The sequence below is a fragment of the Rhinopithecus bieti genome, unplaced genomic scaffold (genome assembly GCF_001698545.2).
Source record: "Rhinopithecus bieti isolate Rb0 unplaced genomic scaffold, ASM169854v2 scaffold_23816, whole genome shotgun sequence".
Lineage (NCBI taxonomy): Eukaryota > Metazoa > Chordata > Mammalia > Primates > Cercopithecidae > Rhinopithecus > Rhinopithecus bieti.
This window is the reverse complement of record NW_016811019.1, coordinates 2,183,022-2,188,727: the sequence shown is the minus strand read 5'-3', so window position 1 is coordinate 2,188,727 and position 5,706 is coordinate 2,183,022. Positions and strand designations below refer to the sequence as shown.

At 47.9% G+C, this 5,706-nt stretch overlaps 1 protein-coding gene across 5 annotated transcripts in view; it reads right to left on the bottom strand.

The window, feature by feature from the left end:
* Positions 1 to 1,313, bottom strand: part of PUM2 (pumilio RNA binding family member 2) — a 112,657-nt gene extending 111,344 nt beyond the window's left edge. For 4 of the 5 annotated variants that reach the window (XM_017893368.1, XM_017893374.1, XM_017893371.1 and 1 more), the window contains exon 1: positions 1,061 to 1,313. The gene's annotated coding sequence lies outside the window, so the exon portion shown is untranslated. Of the gene's footprint in view, positions 1 to 571; positions 765 to 1,060 lie in introns of all 5 variants that reach the window. The other variant, XM_017893369.1, reaches the window with a different exon arrangement.
* Positions 1,314 to 5,706: the final 4,393 nt, after the last annotated feature.

Below are 5,706 nucleotides of genomic sequence, written 5' to 3'. Positions count from 1 at the left end.
TTTTTTTTTTTTTTTTTTTTTTTTTTACAGGATTCCTTAAGTCATCTTCCAATACTCCAGGTCACATGGCGAAGAGTCACCTATTAAACACGAAACCTAACCATTAAACAAGCTTTAAAAATCCTTCGGTAACTCCGTTTATTAAAATTGTTTTCTTGACATACAATACCTTTACAGGTATTACATTTCTCTTCAGCGTGTACAAACATTTTTCTCATGGTTTCCTTCACCAAAACATCTGCCCCCAGTTTTCTCAACAAGTAAAAATCTCGAAGTACTAAGTCCTAACGTGATGCTTTCAAAAGTTTACGCATGTTAGAATAAAAAGCTAAGTTAAGTAGGTTTTCTCTAGCTGTGTTCTCAGAAACAACACTTTTACACGTGTTTGGGCACAAATCTTAAAACATCTTCCCCAAAATCTGACCCACTTCAGATACAAAACTACTGCTCAAATAGCAGAAGCCGCTAATCTTGTCTTTGGTTATAAGTTACATATTTTTCTGAGTATCAAAATCCGTTCCTATAATAAAACATCACCTAAACAAGGCGAATCCAAGTCACTGCTTCATACCTACATCTGTCCACGGCAAGCTTTTCCCGGACACACTCGGGCCTTTGAAAATGCCCACACTTGTTTTCATAAAGCCACTCCTTCCTCTTCACCCACTTGCGATCCGCATGCTTCTCTGGGGCCACCCGGCCTCTCCCCCACTTTCCGAAACCCAGGGCCGACAGCTCGGTCTCTAATCTCCAGTCCGCCGAATCTGGGGGAGAACGGGGACGGCGCCCCAGGCCCCCGAGGCGGCGGCCCAGCGGAGGGAAGGAAGCGGGAAAGCTGTCGGACGGGCGCCCCCTCTGCCGCGCGCGCACACCCCCTTCCGGCACCCCTCCCCCTGCATTGTGCGAGCGGGCCACAGGCCGCACCGGCCCGGGCACTCAGCAGGCCCCGTCCGCCCTCCCGCTGGTGATCGGCTCCCGCCGACGCCGCCGCACAAAGCCCGGGGAGCCAGCCCCGGCAGCGCCAAAGGACCGGAGAAAGAGCGAGCGCGGACTGACTTACAGGGCTGCTGCGGCCGCGCTGCCTCAGCCGGGGACACCGACCGTTGGGCACACGGCGGCGTCGCTCTTGCCGGTCCTCCCCCTCCTCTGCCTTCGGTGGCGGCAATGTCTTCTTTTTCCACCTACCACCCTCCCCCCCCACCCCACCTCCTCCTTCTCCTCCCCTCCTCCTACGAACCACCGAAGTACCGAGGGTGAGACACAGAGACTCACAACAACATGGCTGCCACCGCCGCCTCCCCTCCCCTCCCCCCCGCCCACCGGGCGCGCGCAATGCATCCCGGGAGAAAGGGGAGGGGGAGCTCTCACCGAGGCGCGGCTCCTTTCAATGCCTTGCGTCCCTGCTCCCGCGCTACTGCCGCGCGGGCCGGGGGCGCCCTGCGCGTGCGCACGTTCTCCGCGCTCTCACGTGTTCGGCCGCCTCTCCGGCGTGCCCTCCCCCGCCCTCACCTTGCGGGCTCGCGTTCCCCTCCTGGGCTCCACCGCGGCGCCGGGAGCGCGCGCCGGGCTGGGACAGCGCAGGCGTGCTGTTGCCGAATGCTGTGTTCGACTCTCTTACCGCGTGGGGCCTCGACTTCTGAATCTTCTCACTCTCGGCTTCCTACCCGGTTGCTCATTGTTTTCCCCCAACTGGGTGTGCGAGTGTCTGCGCCCGCGCCGCCCACCTTGGGGTACTCCTGGCATTTCGCTTCCGGAGTACTGGCGCCCACAAGAGCCGGACGTTAATTCAGGCCTTTAGCTTTCACCCAGTACCTCCGCACGAGACGAGGGAGATGCATTTGGAGGTGGAATATTGTACCCCGCGAGAGGGCTGTCACTCTTCTCGTCGTTGCACCCCAGGCAGGTGGAGCCAGCTCTCAGCAAATTGTCGGCCCCCCAGTGCTTGGTCCCGGTGCACACAAAGGAAACTCATGTCGTTCTCCAGCTGGGCCAGTGATTCTCACTCGTTAGCTGTTTCTTTTTCTCGGGTACCAAGCGCTGTTTCCTTCCCGGTTTACAGGCTGGTTGGAAACCCCAAATCTGCCTTGCTGTCCTGGCCCCCCGTGCAAAGCAGTGGTGATTCCAGGATTCTAACCTAACCTGCTCCAGGTCACACAGCTGTAACAGGCACCGTGTCTGATATGTTCTTGATGGTTTGCACAGCTCCTGGCTCTCCTGACATGCTGCACTTCGTAAAGATTCAGGACCTCCCTTATTCTTTGCTTAATGTATGTATTCCCTAGGCGACTGTGAGCTCCACGAGGGCAAGGACCTTGTGTTTTGTTTTACACTGCCCTCAAGTGCCTGTTGAATACATGGGCTCTTCGGTTTTTAACTATTACTGAAAAATGTCTGACATTGAAATCCATCCCAAGCCCCTACCTTAGACTCATATTTCAGGCTTCTAGATATTTTCACTTGAATGTTCTTGTCGCCAAGCATGTTAAAAACTGAAGTCACACCCATCCCCTACCCCCTACTCTTGTACTGTCTCTATAGTTGGCAGTGCCACCACCTATTCATTCCCCAAATTACCGCTCTGAGAACCATCCTTGTCTCTTCCTCTTATCCCCCACTCCAAATATAAATAACTTACCAAGCCTCGCAGATTTTTACTTCCCAAGTAATTCTGGAGACAGTCTCTTCCTCTGCCTCCTCACTAATACTAGCCTTGCTTCCCAGGTCTGGATTTCTGTAGCTGGCTCTTAATCAGCTTTCCTGTCTCCAGTCTCACTCCCTCCAATCAGTTCTGCTCACTGCTATCTAAAATGCAAATCCAATTCCTGGCGCTCAGGCCTCTGCTTCAACCATCTCATTGCTCCCCATCACCCACGACAGCATTTCCCTAGTGTGCTGCGTTCAATATTAATAGATACTCCTTTAAGAAATGTCTCACGATCAAGTAAGAATGGGAGATACTGGGGTGTACACATTTTGCCTTCTCCTTTCCCCTCCATTAAGCTGATAATAGCAGAAGGGTCTTTATATACAGTTGCTTAGTGTGGGTGAAACTAGATAAATCCATCACAGGCTGTCCCTTAGAATATGGAATTGGGACTAAGAGACCCCAACTTCCAAAGTCTCTTGGACCTGGGATCCCTTGGGCAGACTCGTTCCATCCTGTAAGACAGGGAACCTGTAGAAAAGAGTGGAGTTGAGAGAGAAAAGGAGAGTGCTGACAATGTCTATCACATGTTCCTGTGCCTGGCTTGCTGCCTCAACCCTTGGAGTCTGAGCCACATTCCTGGATCCTTATAATAAATTCTGCTTCTTTGCTTAAGCTAGATGAAGTGAGTTTCTGTTACAACCAAGAGTCCTACTAAAAGCCATGTGTATGCTCTAGTTATTTGTTTGGTGCTTACAACATGCAAACACCGAAGCACTTTCCATATATTGTCTCGTTTAGTGTTCCAGATATCCCCATGAGCAAGGCCAGCTTCAGCTGCACAAGGCCTAGGGGGTGCCTAGAAAGGTTCTACGATTGGTTTAATGCTCTGATGTCACCATGTAGAAAGTCTTAGTGGTTTTTGACTAAAGGGCCCCTCATTTTCATTTTGAACTGAGCTCCACAAATTACCTATGAGGTGTTATCTCTATTTGACAAAAGGTTTATTTTCTGCCAGACTTATTAGTGCCTTTAAAATAAAAATATGCATTGTAAATATCCAAGTGAGGGACATAATATGCAATGTGTCCCAACCAAATTTGACCCTAGAAGGTATTTCTTCATGGAGAATCTCCTACACGTTTGGTGCTCTGCAAGACACAGATGAAAGCTCCGCCCTTTAGTGATCTGACTCTGCCTATGTCCCTATCTCCTCTCCAGCTCATGATTCCCTATGCACAGTGAGCAGTTTCTTGCTTCTGTGCCTTCACATATGCTTTGCAATCTGCCATGCTCATTAAACACTTCTGATTATAATTGGCTTCTCTTTAGATTTACCTACAATGAAAGAATACACTCCTCAAGCTAATGTAAATATCTCGTGTGCTTGGTAGTCGAGGTGGACGTTGTAATTGACACCCCAACAGCCATTCTAATCACCTGGGAGCTTGTTAGAAATGCAGAATCTTGGCACCATGCCAGATCAGCTGAATCAGAATCTACATTTTAATAAGATTCCTGGGTAATTCCTACCTATACACAATAAAGTTTGAGAAACATTAGTAAGCCAATCACAATAATTCCATCCCACTTGCTAGAAATTGGTTATGTAATGGGCGTGCCTTATCCATTTTGAGCCAGTGAGACACAAAGAGGTGCTAACTCAGAGCTTCTGGAGGAAGAAAAGCCAGTCCTGTCTCTCTGCTGAATGTAAACAAGAAAACATGTTGCCACAGTTCCCGCTGACAGGCATCTTATGACCACAAGAGAAATCAGACTGCCAGTAGCCTATCCAGTGTTCATTCTCCCCTTCTACCTTAACAACTGGTCCTGGTGTGTATGCCCCTATCGACTGGAGGAGGCACAGAATGGAGTGTATTGAATTTCCAGCCACAAGCATTGCTTTTGGGAATGTGGCTCCTTGGCCTGTTGAGTTCAGTGGTTCTCAACCAGAGTTGCACATCAGAATCACCTGGAGCGCATTTAAAATATATTAATTCCCAAGCCCTACCACCAGAGATTTGGATTTAATGGGTCTTGGCTGAAGTGTGGACATGGGTGCTTTTTCAAAGCTCTTCACAGCCAGGCATGGTGGCTCATGAGTGTAATCCCAACACTTTGGGATGCTGTGGTGGGCGGGTCACCTAAGGTCAGGAGTTCGAGCCTGGCCAACAGGGTGAAACCCCATCTCTACTAAAAATACAAAAATTAGCCGGGTGTAGTAGTGGGCACCTGTAATCCCAGTTACTAGGGAGGCTGAGGCAAGAGAATCACTTGAACCCGGGAGGTTGAGGTTGCAATGAGCCAAGATCACGTCATTGCACTCCAGCCTGGACGACAAGAGCAAAACTCCATCTCAAAAACAAACAACAACAACAACAACAACAAAAAACTCCTCAGTAGTTATAAAGTATAGCCATGACTGAGAACCACCAATTTAGATAGACCACATCTTAGAGCATAAATCTTAGAGCATTTTAACATTCCTTATGCAAATGGTCTTTTCCACTGAGACTGTGAAACTCCTTGTAAACTCTTTTTGTAACCTTGTCGATTTGATAAAAGTAATACAAGCTTGGTTGGGCACAGAGGTCCACACCTGTAATTCCAGCACTTTGGGAGGCCAAGATGGGAGGATCACTTGAGGGCAGGAGTTCAAAACCAGCCTGGGAAACATGGTGAGACCCTGTCTCTACAAAAAAATTAAAAATACAAGCCCTTTATAAAATTTTCAGAAATACAAAGCAGTTTAAATCATCCCAATTTTAATATCACGGAAAACGAATCACATTTGGTGAACACCATTATTATAGGCATGAATACAGATTTAAGGATGGAGAAATATACAGGTAGAGTAACATGAACAATAATAGGTTCTTTCTTCACATATTATTTTTAAAACAAAGTATTGTTTTAAATACAGTATTGAATTTATTTTCATTTGAATTTGACAAAAGAGAAAAACAGAAGGAACTGATCAGATAACTGTTACTTCATCTCAAGAGAAAATGATTCATAAAACATTTCTCAGGCTAAAAATTTGTTTATTTATTTATTTATTT